Source organism: Macaca thibetana, chromosome 6 (genome assembly GCF_024542745.1).
Source record: "Macaca thibetana thibetana isolate TM-01 chromosome 6, ASM2454274v1, whole genome shotgun sequence".
Classification (NCBI taxonomy): domain Eukaryota; kingdom Metazoa; phylum Chordata; class Mammalia; order Primates; family Cercopithecidae; genus Macaca; species Macaca thibetana.
In genome coordinates this window covers 4,519,947-4,535,465 of record NC_065583.1, presented here as the reverse complement: position 1 = coordinate 4,535,465, position 15,519 = coordinate 4,519,947, and positions in this window count along the sequence as shown.

Genomic DNA, 15,519 nt, shown 5'->3' with positions numbered 1-15,519 from the left:
ACTCCAGCCTGGGCGACAGAGCGAGACTCCGTCTCAAAAAAAAAAAAAAAAAAAAATGCTGGAGAACTCCAGGTGCTGGCAAGGAGATGAGAGGCTCTCCTGGACTGGGGGCTGAAGGTGTCCCAGCAAAGTCTAGGAGCATTCAGCTAAGTATATACACACATGCCCTATGACCTGGAAATGTTGCCCTGAACATATAACTGCCCCCTACACACACACACACACACACACACACACACACACACACACACACCCTCCCACATGACCATGTGGGGAAGGCAGGAGGAGGGGTTGGATGCAACCTGGGGTTCCTCACTGGAAGGTGAATCAGCAAAATGTGTGGAGGAACTGATGGACACAGAGTCACATGCGGGGAACTTAGAAATCTCGTGCTGAGAGGCAAGAGTAAGAAATGGAATGAGATCTAGGCCAGGGGCGGTGGCTCAAGCCTGTAATCCCAGCACTTTGGGAGGCCGAGACGGGCGGATCACGAGGTCAGGAGATCAAGACCATCCTGGCTAACACGGTGAAACCCCGTCTCTACTAAAAAATACAAAAAACTAGCCGGGCGAGGTGGCGGGCCCCTGTAGTCCCAGCTGCTCGGGAGGCTGAGGCAGGAGAATGGCATAAGCCCAGGAGGCGGAGCTTGCAGTGAGCTGAGATCCGGCCACTGCACTCCAGCCTGGGCGACAGAGCGAGACTCCGTCTCAAAAAAAAAAAAAAAAAAAAAAAAATGAAATGGAATCTAAAGCACAAAGCCATTTGCATGAAATGATGACACAGAAAACACACATTTTCCAAGAACGCACACACAAAACAGCATGACTGTCCGGGGGGCAGGGTGATAAGAACGGAGAATGTGGCCTGGCGTAGTGGCTCATGCCTGTAATCCCAGCACTTTGGGAGGCCAAGGCAGGCGGATCACAAGGTCAGGCGATCAACACCATTCTGGCTAACATGATGAAACCCTATTTCTACTAAAAATACAAAAATTAGCCAGGCGTGGTGGCGGGCGCCTGTAACTCCAGCTACTAGGGAGGCTGAGGCAGGAGAATTGCTTGAGCCCAGGAGGTGGAGGTTGCAGTGAGCCGAGATCATACCACTGTACTCCAGCTTGGGTGACAGAGCAAGATTCCGTCTCAAAAACAAAATAAAAATAAAAATAATAAAAGGGGGCCGGGCACGGTGGCTTACACCTGTAATCCCAGCACTTTGGGAGACTGAGATGGGTGGATCACAAGGTCAGGAGTTAAAGACCAGCCTGGACAAAATGGTGAAACCCCATCTCTACTAAAAATACAAAAAATTAGCCGGGTGTGGTGGTGGGTGCCTGTAGTCCCAGCTACTTGGGAGGCTGAGGCAGAGAATTGCTTGAACTTGGGAGGCAGAGGTTGCAGTGAGCTGAGATTGCACCACTACACTCCATCCTGGGTGAGAGAGCAAAACTCCATCTCAAAAGAAAAAAAAAAACCATAAAATAAATAAATAAATAATAAAAGGGGACTAGCTGATGGGGGCGAGAGAGTGAAGGAGGTGATGGAGAACGTGGAGATGGGAAAGGACGGAGAGCTGAGTGAACAGGTGGACTCAGTGTGTTTCAGGGGCTTGAGGAGGGACCACAGTGGGGTGGACAGGGCAGGTGATGATGAAAATGTCGTCAGACCAACAAACTGTGCTTGACTGTGAAACAAACAACAGGAAGCCAGCAGCATCCCAATTTCACCATCCTTGTGCCTTTCACCCCAACTCTTCCAAGCCCCTTCCCCAACCATCCCTTGGTCTTGTCCTCTCCTTTCCTCTTCCATCTCTTTTTTTCTCTCTGGTCTCTCTGCCCTGTGAGGGGTCTCCAAACAGAAGGAAGAGTTGGAGGGGACATGGTGGGGTGTTGTTGCCACCTGCTGGCAGCCACAGGAAGTGCATACTCCGCTTCAGCCTGGTGCGTGATGCAGGCCTGAGCTGGGGACCTTGCAGGGCTGCCCCCGTCTAGCCCAGAGTCTTCCCCTGCTGGTGGTGATCAAGTGATTCCTGAAGGACCCTGTGGCTCTAGGCGCTGTGTTTTTCAGAACGATGCTGATAAGCCACTCTCCACCTTCCTCAGGGGAATCCCTGATGGACAAAACCATAATTGCCCCTGCTCAAACCCTTCCCCACCCTCAGGCGGTGGTCCGAGCTCCTTAACATGCATAGGAGACCTTCAGGATCTGGCCTTGGCCTCAGGCACAGCACCTTATTCTTACTAGTTTCAGTGCCTTTTCCCCAGTGCATGGACCCTTTGCACCTGCCCTCTCTTCCTAGAGCAGTCTCCCCGCTTCCGGTTTTCCAAACTCCTCCTCCTCTTTCAGGTCTCCAATCCCCCACCTCCCTGGAAGAGAGCTGCCAGCAACTCCACATTAAGCAGGGAGGAGGAGCATCTCAAGCCATGGGAACAGCATGTGCAAAGGCCCAAGATGCTTCAAGGGGATGGAAGAGGGCCAAAGGCCTGAGAGGGTGACGGAGTTGGCAGGGCTGTGGCAACAGGTACCATGGTCCTGGGTGATGGGCTGAGTCCCTGGTGAACAGTGGCAGGTCAGGGTTTTCAGTGGCAGCAGACATGGTCAGATATGTGTTTGGAAGGCCCACGTAAGGCTGCCAAGTGCAAAAGGCACTGACAAGGCAAAAGTGGGTTTGGGGGGAATAGGTTGGGGCTGCATAGGAGAGAGATGATGGGGGCTGGGATCCTTGAGCCCCCCACTTCCTGCTGGCTGGGTCCAGAGCAGGGGCTCCCAGTCCTGTCTCCAGCCTTTCTGGGCTACACAGGGGCAGCCCTGCAAGGTGCCAGCCTAATTCCTCTGCCCAACCTCCCTGAGGAGACCCTAGCGTACCCTGGTGTGCTCCACACCGGCTCTGGCTGCCTCCTCTGATACCCCGGCCACACATGCATACTTCTTATACTCTTGTGTTAGGCACCCACATGCCTGCCTCACTGAGCCAGCCCCTCTGGCCTGTGGGAGCTGCCCTCCCATTCTATGGAGGAGGAAGCTTAGCCTCACAGTTGGGAAGTAAGCTGAGAGGGGTAGGGAGGGGATTTGAACCTGGATCTGTCTGCCCTCCCCACCATACTAGGCGGCCTAACAGTTACAGGCAGGGCTCTGTCACATCCAGTGACTATATGACTTTGGGTGGACAGCTTTACCTTTCTCGGCCTCATTGTACTCTTCTGCAAAACAGGGACAATCGTAGTAATCGGCCCAGTGAGGTTTGTGAAGAGTAGGTAGAATGAATCCCCACAAGGCTGCCGCACAGCACCGTGCACACAGCAGGCACTCATAAATGGTTGCTTTTTACATGAATACTCTCTCGGGAACTGAACACGCTCGCCGGGGAAATGCGCTTCACGCTCCTGAGTCAGGGAGAAAACAAAAGGAGCTCCAGGAGGACCGAGAAGGGAGGATAAAGTAGGGAGAATGGCTCGGGGCAGGTCTGGGCTAAGTCACTCTGAGTTCCAAGCACAGAGCAGGTGTCCAGGGCACCAGCTGTGAGGAGCCTTGAATGCCACATTGAGAAGTCAACAAAAGTTCTAGAGGCAGAGAAGGTGCCACCAGTACCCTAAGCCCAGGGGGAGGCTGCTCGCTCCCCCAAAGCACTGTAGGCAGTGGAAGAGGGTGCTGGCAGCAGGGGCCCATCTCAGTCTTCCTCGAACTCCACAGCCTGGCACCTGTGGTCCCAGCTACTCGGGAGGCTGAGGCACGAGAATCACTTGAACCTGGGAGGTTGCAGTGGAGCCGAGATCACACCACCGCACTCCAGCCTGGGCAACAGAGCTAGACCTTGTCTCAAACAACAACAACAACAACAGCAAAACACTCCACAGTCCAGATGGGCTTTCCTGGGTCTGAGAACCTTCCCCTATGCAATTCCCCAGCTAGTCATACGGTGGCGACAGTGCACCATGAGCGCTCTGCTTCTCCCTCCCTTTCAGCCAAAGCAAAAGCCAAACACCAATGTTTTCTAGATGCCTCTATTTTTTTTTTTTTTTAAGAGATGGAGGGAGATTTAGGGAGAGATCTAAGGGGTCTCCTTAACAACCTCCCTAAGAGGTAGAGTCCATTCGTATCCCCTGCCTACAGATGGAAATGATGACTCACAGAAGTCAATTCACACCCTCAAGATCACCCAACCAGGTTTTGTTTTTGTTTTTGTGTGTGAGATAAGAGTCTAGCTCTGTCGCCCAGGCTGGAGTACAGTGGTGCAATCTCAGATCACTGCAACCTCTGCCTCTGGGGTTCATGCAATTCTCTTGCCTCAGCTTAGTGAGTAGTAGCTGGGATTACAGGCGCGCACCACCATGCCCAGCTAACTTTTGTATTTTTAGTAGAGATGGGGTTTCGCCATCTTGGCCAGGCTGGTCTTTAACTCCTGGCCTCAAAAGATCCGCTGACCTCAGCCTCCCAAAGTGTTGGGATTACAGGTGTGAGCCACCGCATGTGGTCTCCAGCCAAGTTTTGAACCCTGGTCTATGCGTCTCCCAGGACAGCTGCAGCAGCTGCCTGTCCTAGGTAGGCCATCAGTCCTGGTTCAGCCTCCCGCCCCATCACTGGGCAGTGCTGCCTTTGCTGAACTGACAGATCAGAGGTCTGCCCTGGGAGTGGACAAGGGCAAAGACTTTCACTTTTGCTTTCTACCTCTGAAGTTTAGATCATTTACATAGCTTTTGCACTGGGGGTGAGGTGCTGGGATAGTTCCTATCGCTGGGGAAGAGCTGATCTGAGGGATGAGGCCTCGGTGTTCCCACAGTTTCCCTCCCCTATCCCAGCCAAGGCTCCCAAGACTGAATTCCCAGGCCCTCCTAGCTTCTCAAGAGGAAGAGAGCTAACTTTGAAGGAGCACTTCCTCTGTGCCACGTACTATACCAGACATCCTTTCTACATTCATTCGGTACATAGTAATAAAGCACACACTGTGTGCCTGTCACAATAGACAGCACTACAAGCTCTTGCATGCAGCAATAAAAGAATATTTATCAATGGTAACTTGTGTGCCGGGCGAGGTGGCTCACGCCTGTAATCCCAACACTTTGAGAGGCTGAGGCGGGCGGATCACATGAAGTCAAGAGTTTGAGACCAGACTGGCCAACATGGCGAAACCCCATCTCTACTAAAAATACAAAAAAAATTATCCAGGAGTGGTGGCACACACCTGTAATCCCAGCTAGCTACTAGGGAGGCTGAGGGAGGAGAATCGCTTGAACCCGGGAGGTGGAGGTTGCAGTGAGCCAAGATGGAGCCACTGCCACTGCACTCCAGCCTGGGTGACGAAGTGAGACTTTCTAAAAAAAAAAAACCAAAAAACATAATGTTGGCCAGATGTGGTATCTCATACCTGTAACCCCAGCACTTTGGGAGACCAAGGTGGGTGGATCACTTGAGGTCAGGAGTTCAAGACCAGCCTGGCCAACATGGTGAAACCCCATCTCTACTAAAAATACAAAAGTAAGTGGGGTGTGGTGGCGCACATCTATACTTCCAGCTACTAGGGGCGCTGAGGCAGGAGAATTGCTTGAACCCGGGAGGTGGAGGTTGCAGTGAGCCGACATCAGGTCACTGCCCTCCAGCCTGGGCTACAGAGTGAGACTTTGTCTCAAAAAAAAAAAAAAATATCCGGGGCGGTGACTCACGCCTGTATTCCCAACAACACTTTGGGAGGCCCAGGTAGGCGAATCACAAGGTCAGGAGTTCGAGACCAGCCTGGCCAACATGGTGAAACCCTGTCTCTACTAAAAAAATACAAAAATTAGCCGGGCATGGTGGCATGCGCCTGTAATCCCAGCTACTTGGGAGGTAAGGCAGGAGAATCGCTTGAAACCGGGAGGCGAAGGTTGCAGTGGGCCGATTTCATGCCACTACACTCCAGCCTGGGCGACAGAGCAAGACTCCATCTGAAAAAAATATATGCATATCTATATATAAATATATAGATATTTACTATAAATAAGCACACAGCTTAATACATATTTATTGAATGAATGACTTACGTTGAGCCTGAGTTATCTGTGACATTCCCAGGTAGTGAATTTGGGGCTGTGGGACAAATCTAGGCTAGATTGAGGCTCCAGCATTGCTGGCATCTAGGGAATGCACGTGCCGAGTGGATGACGATCCCTCGTGGAAACTGGGTGAATGATAAGCAAAGTGGGCCTGGGATGGGGCACTGCGACATCTCCGTTTGTCAGGCAGGGAAAAGGGGAGACTGCCCATGACATGGAGGCATAGAGAAGGGTTTGTGAGAATAAGGAGGGATCAGGCAGGAGTGGGGGATGGACTGGAAACCTGGTTGGTTCAAGTGGGGTAAAGAGTCAAATGCGCCGTGCGCGGTGGCTCACGCCTGTAATCCCAGCACTTTGGGAGGCCGAGACGGGCGGATCATGAGGTCAGGAGATCAAGACCATCCTGGCCAACACGGTGAAACCCCGTCTCTACTAAAAATACAAAAAAAAATTAGCCGGGCGTAGTGGCGGGCGCCTGTAGTTCCAGCTACTCGGGAGGCTGAGGCAGGAGAATGCCGTGAACCCGAGAGGCAGAGCTTGCAGTGAGCTGAGATCGTGCCACTGTACTCCAGCCCGGGGGACTGAACGAGACTCTGTCTCAAAAAAAAAAAAGACGCAAATGCTTCTCAGAATAAAGCAGCAAAGATCGTGAAACGTCACAGGATTTGGCTACAGCGGCACTGCTGGTGATCTGAAGCCAGAGTGCAGTGGGATCAGGAGGAAGATGAGGAAGAGGGGACAGGACAGTGGAGGGGAGGAGAGGCAGAGCCTGGTTGCTGGGGAGTTGAGATTTTTCTCGGCCGTTTGTTGGCTGCTGGGAAGGAGCAAGAAGACAGGAAAGGGTTGGCGCTCCACAGGCGAGAGAGGAGAAAGGGACACAAAAACCCATGGAAGCAATAGGGCGGGACTCAAAAGCCCACGAGGAGGTCCGGCCCAGTTGTTCTCTGTCTCCTTCTCCAAGCGCTGCGGCAGGGCTGGTGGTGAATTCAGATAAACAGGCACAAAGGGCCAGTGGGGTCGCTAGCAAGATCTGGGATCCACTGAACGTTAATAGAAATTGGCTGCCCTTTACCGGAGCAGCCCAGCGCACAAAGATGATCTTTTCTGAGGCTCCACCGCCGCAGAGCCCTTCGCGCGGCCCACGGCACCAGCCGCCGCTGATTGGCCCGTGGCAGCCACCTGACCGAACGGACCAATCGGAGGCGTTCTCCCAGGAATGCGGCCCGCGTGTGGTCGGGAGCGGAAGCCGGACTTGAGTGCCGCGGGGCCCAGCGGCTGTGCTGGCCACGTGCACCCGGCTGGGTTCCGCGGGCGCCGAACTGGGAGTCTGGGGCCGGGTCTCCCACTACCCTGTTCCGCCGGCCGAGGGGGTTGGGGAGGCCACCTGTCCCAGACACCCGGACCCTGTGTCCTTCTGATAATTCCCCCTTTTTCTCTCGCTGGCTTCTGGGGTCATGTACTTTTTACCCTCTCTGGTCCAAAGTAATGTTTCAGGAGATCTGTAAGCAAGCAGAACCAAGTTGAAATTACTTGCTCCGCCGGGCGCGGTGGCTCACGCCTGCAATCTCAGCACTTTAGGAGATCTAGGCGGGCGGATTGCTTTAGCTCAGGAGTTTGAGACCAGCCTGGGCAACATGGTGAAACCGCGTCTCTACTAAAAAATACAAAAGTTAGCCGGGCGTGGTGGTGCGTGCCTTTAGTCCCAGCTACCCTGGAGGCCGAGGTGGGAGGATCACTTGAGCCTGGGCGTTCGAGGGTGCAGTGAGCGGTGATGGCGCCACCGCACTCCAGCCTGAACGACAGACTTGTCTCAAACAAACAAACAAAAACTAGCCGGGATGGCAGTGCGCGCCTGTGGTCCCAGCTACTCCGGTGGCTGAAGTGGGAGGATCACTTGAGCAAGAGGGTGCAGGCTGTAGTGAGCCGAGATCACGCCACAGCGCTCCAGCCTAGGCGAAAAAGTGAGACCTTGCCTCAAAAATAAATAAGTAAAAAAATGCCGGGCATGGTGGCTCACGCCTGTAATCCCAGCACCGTGGGAGGCAAAGGCGGGCAGATTGCTTGAGCTTAGGAGTTTGAGGCCAGCCTGAGCAACGTGGCAAAACCTGTCTCTATCAAAAAATACAAAAATTGGGCCGGGCGCGGTGGCTCAAGCCTGTAATCCCAGCACTTTGGGAGGCCGAGGCGGGTGGATCACGAGGTCAGGAGATCAGGACCATCCTGGCTAACACGGTGAAACCCCGTCTCTACTAAAAAGATACGAAAAATTAGCCGGACGAGGTGGCGGGCGTCTGTAGTCCCAGCTACTTGGGAGGCTGACGCAGGAGAATGGCGTGAACCCGGGAGGCGGAGCTTGCAGTGAGCTGAGATGGCGCCACTGCACTCCAGCCTGGGCGACAGAGCGAGACTCCGTCTCAAAAAAAAAAAAAAAAAATACAAAAATTTGCAGAGCCTGGCGGCGTGTGCCTGTGGTCCCAGCTACTCGGGAGGCTGAGGTGGGAGGATAGCATGAGCCCAGAAGGCAGAGACAGCAGTGAGCTGAGATCACACCACTGCACTCCAGCCTGGGTGACAGGGCAAGACCCCGTTTCAAAAAAAAAGACGAAAGAAAGAAAGAAAAATTACTTGCTTACCATATGACCTAGGACAAGTGTTTAACTTCACTGAACCTCAGATACCTCTTCTGGAAAATGGGACTACTAATACCTACTTCAGTATCTTTGTGAAGATTGTAAAGTCTCCTACCCGGCACACTGTGAGCTCCCAAGACACATTGGTAACAATTTTTATGATTGTGGATAATCCTACCCTAGAGGAACTCACAATCTCATCACACACAACTTTGTACTAAGGCTTTTTCTTCCTACTCCCCCTTACTAGAATGTACACTGCTGTTAACAAGGGCATAACCATATGCCTGTTTAGTCTTCCAATCCCATAATCCCTTCACTTGGCCTAACAAGGGGAAATTTAAGCTATACAGGAACAGTAGTAGGACAGGACATGAAACCATGGGATTTACATCAGGAAAAACACCAGCAATAAGGTGGGAATGTTTATGACACAACAGGTATGTACTGAAACACATCTTGCTAGAAGGCTGCCATGCACCAACTCTGTGTGAACCTCACTAAAATAATAATCATGATTACAACCATTGGAGGACTTGCCAGGTGCCAGACACTGTTCTAAGCTTACATATTACCTATCAACAACCCCACTTCAGGCCGGGCATGGTGGTTCACACCTGCAATCCCAGCACTTTGGGAGGCCGAGGCGGGTGAATCACCAGCCTGGTCAACACGGCTAAACCTCATCTCCACTAAAAATACAAAAATTAGCTAGGCATGGTGGTGCATGCCTGTAATCCCGGCTACTCAGGAGGCTGAGGCAGGAGAATCCTTTGAACCTGGGAGGTGGAGGTTGGGGTGAGATTGTGCCACTGCACTCCAGCCTGGGCAACAAAGCAAGACTCCATCTCAACAAAAGAAAAAGAGAAAAAAAAAAGAAAATCCCACTTTACAGAGCGATCACAGAGGCACAGATAAGTTCTCTATAACTTGCCCAAGGTCACTATTAAGTGGCAGAGCTGGGGGTTCACATCAAGCCATCTGGGCCAGCGTCTGCGCTTATAACTTCACAGCGTGCTGCCTCTCCAACACCAGCTCAGGCAGTGGGCACTCTAAAGACCCACCACGGCCAGGCACGGTGGCTCACGCCTGTAATCCCAACACTTTGGGAGACCGAGGCAGGTGGTTCATGAGGTCAGGAAATCGAGACCATCCTGGCCAACATGGTGAAACCCCGTCTCTACTGAAAATACGAAAATTAGCTGGGTGCGGTGTGGTGGCACACCCTGTAGCCCCAGCTACAGGGGAGGCTGAGGCAGGAGAATCGCTTGAGGTTGCAGTGAGCTGAGATCATGCCACAGCACTCCAGACTGGGTGACAGAGTGAGATTCCATCTCAAAAACTAAAAAATAAAAAATAAAAAAGACCCACCACACAGAATTATGGAGAGTGCTAGGCTGACAGGGCAAGGGCCTCTGCATCCGGGAACCGAAGGAGGCCAGTGTGGCCAAGGGTGGAGAGTGAGGGGAACCCGGTAGGTGATGAGCCTGGATTTGCAGGTAGGAACAGAGTTGACAAGTCTCCTAGGGTGGGGTCAGTACATGGGAAGCATGTGGCTGGGTGTTCAAGGGGTTTCTGACCTTTCATTGCCACAGGCCAGTGATGCAGGAGGCAGAAGCGCCCCCTGTCTTTCTGTGACTTAGCTTCAGTCCTGTCTGTGCGCAGCCCGGAGGCCCAGGGTCCATCTCAGCCCTAAGTTCCCCAGCTGCCCCTGGGCTTTCTCTCTGGGCATGCCACCGCCCAGACTGGAAATGCCACTGCCATGAGTACCATGCCTCAACTCCTCCTTATTACATGGTTCAGCCGGGCGCGGTGGCTCACGCCTGTAATCCCAGCACTTTAGGAGGCCGAGGCAGGTGGATCATGAGGTCAGGAGATCGAGACCATCCTGGCTAACACGGTGAAGCCCCGTCTCTACTAAAAATACAAGAAGCCGGGCATGGTGGCGGGCACCTGTAGTCCCAGCTACTTGGGAGGCTGAGGCAGGAGAATGGCGTGAAACCAGAAGGCAGAGCTTGCAGTGAGCTGAGATCGCACCACTGCACTCCAGCCTGGGCAACAGAGCGAGACTCCGTCTCAAAAAAAACAAAACAAACAAAAATGCATGGTTCATTAATACAGCCAATTAGGCCTTCTGCCACCAGCCTCATTCCTCCTTGAAATATCCAATCCCTGTACTTCCGGTTTTGATTCTGGAGATGCCATATCATTTAAGGCCTCTGCAATTTTCCTCCAGAGCACTTGGTATCAACTCTAGATCTACCAACTGACTATCCAGGGGAGGGGCCTGGAATTGATATCTGGGAGAGGGGAAGAGCAGGTCTGTTGCTGACTGTCCAGCCTCAGGTCGTCCTCCCATTGTTCCTTTCTTACACTTACTCTTCTGGAAATGCCCATCTGGCTGGGATGCTTATTCTCAGATGTCCTTGGTTTTCTCGCTGCCTCTCACCCCTCTGAAGTGTTCAGGTCTCATCTCCTCCGTGATGACCCTGGAAATACTCTCTCTCACCTAGTTCTTTCTCCAGATCTTCAAACTACATGCGTGTCCAACCACTAGCATGACATCTGCCCCTGATGTCCCTCAAAGCTCTCCAAACCTCACAAGCTGGAGCATCAGCACCTGCCTTACTTAAACATGCTTGGCTAAGGCTGAGCATGTTTCCAGGCGGCTCATGCCTAGAATCCCAGCATTTTGGGGGGCCAAGGCAAGCAAATGACTTCAGGTCAGGGGCTGGAAACCAGCCTGGCCAACATAGTGAAACCCCGTCTCTACAAAAAATACAAATAAATAAATAAATAGCCACGCATGGTGGTGCAGCTACTCAGGGGGCTGAGGCAGGAGAATCACTTGAACCCAGGAGGCAGAAGTTGCAGTGAACCGAGATCACACCATGGCACTCTAGCCTGGGTGACAGAGTGAGACTCCATCTCAAAATAAATAAATAATTAATTAATTAATTTAAAAAAATACCCAGGCATGGTGGCTCACGCTTGTAATCCTAGCACTTTGGGAAGCTGAGGCAGGTGGATCACCTGAGGTCAGCAGTTCAAGACCAGCCTGGCCAACATGGTGAAACCTCTTCTCTACTACAAATACAAAAACTAGCCAGGCGTGGCTGGGCATCGTGGCTTACATCTATAATCCTAACACTCTGGGAGGTCCAGGCGGGTGGATTGTCTGAGTTCAGGAGTTCGAGATCAGCCTGGGCAACATGGTGAAATCCTGTCTCTACTAAAATACAAAAAAAGTACTCAGGCATGGTGGTGTGTGCCTGTAATCCCAGCTACTCAGGAGGTTGAGGCAGGAGAATTGCTTGAACCCAGGAGGCGGAGGTTGCAGTGAGCTGAGATCATGTCACTGCAACCCAGCCTGAGCGACAGAGCAAGACTCTGTCTCAAAAAAAAAAAAAAATGAGGTGGGGGACGTTCTAGATTTAAGAGACTTAAGAGATATAAGGACTGGCTGGGCGTGGTGGCTCATGCCTATAATACCAGCACTGTGGGAGGCCAAGGTGGGTGGATCACTTGAGGTTAGGAGTTCAAGACCAGCCTGGCCAACACGGTGAAACCTCGTCTCCACTAAAAATATAAAAGTTAGCCAGGCGTGCTGGCATGAGCTTGTAATCCCAACTACTCGGGAGGCTGAGGCAGGAGAATTGCTTGAACCTAGGAGGCAGAGGTTGCAATCAGCCCAGATTGTGCCACTGCACTCCACTTTGGACAACAAGAGCAAAACTCCATCTCAAAAAAAAAAAAAAAAAAAAAAAAAAAAGATACAAGGATCAGTGTATGATCCATCTAGAAAAGACATTTTAGGGAAATTTGAATATGGAAAAGGCGTTAGATTGAAGCAAATTATTGTTAGGTGGTATAGTGGTTATGTAGAGAACTGTCCTCCTTTTTGGAGAAGTTTACTAAGTGTTGTGGGGGAGAAGTATCAGGATTTCTGTAACTCAATTTGAAATGGCTTAGAAAAAAGTCTACCAAGCAAATATGCAAAATGTTAACACATATTGAGTCCCGGTGGTATTGTTTTTCTTTTCCTTTTTTTTTTTTTTTTTTTTTTGAGATGGAGTTTCGCTCTTGTTGCCCAGGATGGAGTGCAGTGGCGCGATCTCGGCTCACAGCAACCTCTGCCTTCCGGGTTCAAGCTATTTCAAGCGATTCTCCTGCCTCAGCCTCTCCAGTAGCTGGGATTACAGGCATGCGCCACCATGCCCAGCTAATTTTTTTTTTTTTTTTTTTTTTTGAGAGGAAGTCTCGCTCTGTCGCCCAGGCTGGAGAGCAGTGGCGTGATCTCCACTCACTGCAAGCTCCGCCTCCCGGGTTCACGCCATTCTCCTACCTCAGCCTCCCGAGTATCTGGAACTACAGGCAACCGCCACCGTGCGCAGCTAATTTTTTGTATTTTTAGTAGAGAAGGGGTTTCACCATCGTGTCGATCTCCTGACCTCGTGATCCGCCCGCCTCCGCCTCCCAAAGTGGTGGGATTACAGGCGTGAGCGACCGCGCCCAGCCTAATTTTGTATTTTTAGTAGAGATGGGATTTCTCCATGTTGGTCAGGCTGGTAGCGAACTCCCGACCTCAGGTGATCCACCTGCCTAGGCCTCCCAAAGTGCTGGGATTACAGGCGTGAGTCACTGCCCCGGTCATTCTTTTTTTCTTTTTCTTTTTTTTTGAGATGGAGTTTCACCCTGTCCCGCAGGCTGGAGTGCAGTGGCATGATCTCGGCTCACTGCAACCTCTGCCTCCCCGGGTTCAAGCAATTCTCCTTCCACAGTCTCCAGAGTAGGTGGGATTACAGGTGCATGCCACCACACCTGGCTGTTTGTTTGTTTGTTTGGGATGGAGTTTTGCTGTCGCCCAGGCTGGAGTGCAGTGGCATAATCTCAGCTCACTGCAACCTCCACCTCCCGGGTTAAAGTGATCCTCCTGCCTCAGCCTCCCCAGGAGTTCGAATTATAGGGGCAGACCACCACATCCAGCTAATTTCCGTATTTTTAGTAGAGACAAGATTTCACCGTGTCAGCCAGGCTGGTCTTGAACTCCCAATCTCGGGTTATCCGCCTGCCTTGGCCTACCAAAGTGCAAGGATTACAGGCGTGAGCCACTGAGCTTGGCCAATTTTTGTATTTTTATTAGAGATGGGGTTTCGTCATGTTGGCCAGGCTAGTCTCGAATTCCTGGCCTTAGGTGATCCCACCCGAAGTGTTGGGATTACAGGAGTGAGCCACCAGGCCCAGCCTTTTCTGTATGTGTTTAAGATATCGCCGGGCATGGTGGAAGGCCTAGGTGGGTGGATCACTTGAGATCAGCAGTTCGAGAGCAGCCTGGGTAACATGGTGAAACTCTGCTTCTGCTAAAAATACAAAAATTAGCCAGGTGTGGTGGTACACACCTGTAATCCCAGCTACTCAGGAGGCTGAGGCAGGAGAATCGCTTGAACCCGGGAGGAGGAGGTTGCAGTGAGCAGAGATCGCGCCACTGCACTCTAGCCTGGGTGACAGACTGAGACTCCATCTCAACAAAAACAGTATATCTGTTAAAAACAAAACAAAACAAAACAAAAAACTGAACAGGCTGGGTGCGGTGGCTCACGCCTGTAATCCCAGCACTTTGGGAGGACAAGGCAGGCAGATCACAAGGTCAAGAGATCAAGACCATCCTGGCCAACATGATGAAACCCCGTCTCTACTAAAAATACAAAAATTAGCTGGGTGTGGTGGTGTGCACCTGTAGTACTAGTTGCTTGGGAGGCTGAAGCAAGGGAATCACTTGAACCTGGGAGGTGGAGGTTGCAGGGAGCCAAGATCGCCCTACTGCACTCCAGCCTGGTGGCAAAGCGAAACTCCATCTCAAAAAAAAAAAAAAAAAAAACCCAAAAAATAAACAACCAAAAAAAAAGACTGAACAATTGAACAATTAGCTGGACGTGGTGGCACGCACCTGTAATCCTAGCTACTTCAGAGGCTGAGGCAGGAGAATCACTTGAACCCCGGAGGCAGAGACTGCAGTGAGTTGAGGTCACACCATTGCACTCCAGCCTGGGCAGTAGAAACTCTGTTTCAAAAAAGGAAAAAACAAAAAACGGAACATATTTCCTACCCTTGCCCCAGCTCCATTTTTCATCTGGTACCCCTTCTCCCCAGAACCCCCCTGGACCCAGCCTCTGGTACCACCCCCAACTTCAGCCCATGGTTGGGCCTAACCAGTGGGCACCCTCCACCTGTGATTGGAGGGATCTGGGCTGGAACCCCAAGGTTATTCAGTTGTCCTCAGCTTCCTTGAGCCTGTAGCCCCTCCCTTCTACCTCAACTAATGATCTCATTTCTCACCTCTCCAAGAAAACAGAGGCACTGGCTGGGACCTCCTTCAGTTTCCTTCCCTTCCCACATAAAACATAGCTGAGGCCCCAATTTACCTTTCCTTCCAGTGTCAGAGGTTGAGGCATTCCTCATCTGGTCCACGGCCCATGCCTTCACCAGTGATTCCATCCACACGCCCTGCACCTTCTTTGCCTCAGTGGTCTCTTGGTCTTGTACCTTCAACCTTCCCCTCTCAATTGGCCTCTTCCCAACAGCACTGTACTCATTCAATAATTTGTTCATTCAATTCACAAATATTTATTGAGCACCTACTCTGCACCAGGTCTTGCTCTAGGCATTGGGAACAAAGCAGTGAAGAAGTCCTCACCTCCCGGTTTTTCCATTATAGACAACCAGAAAGACACAGGCATGAATAATAATAAGCACAAAAAGCAAGCAATCAAGGCTGTGTGGTGTTGGCATAAAGATGGGTCTACAGATCAATGGAGTAGGATTGAGAATCCAAAAATAAACCTGTGCTTTTGTGGTCATGGGTGCCAA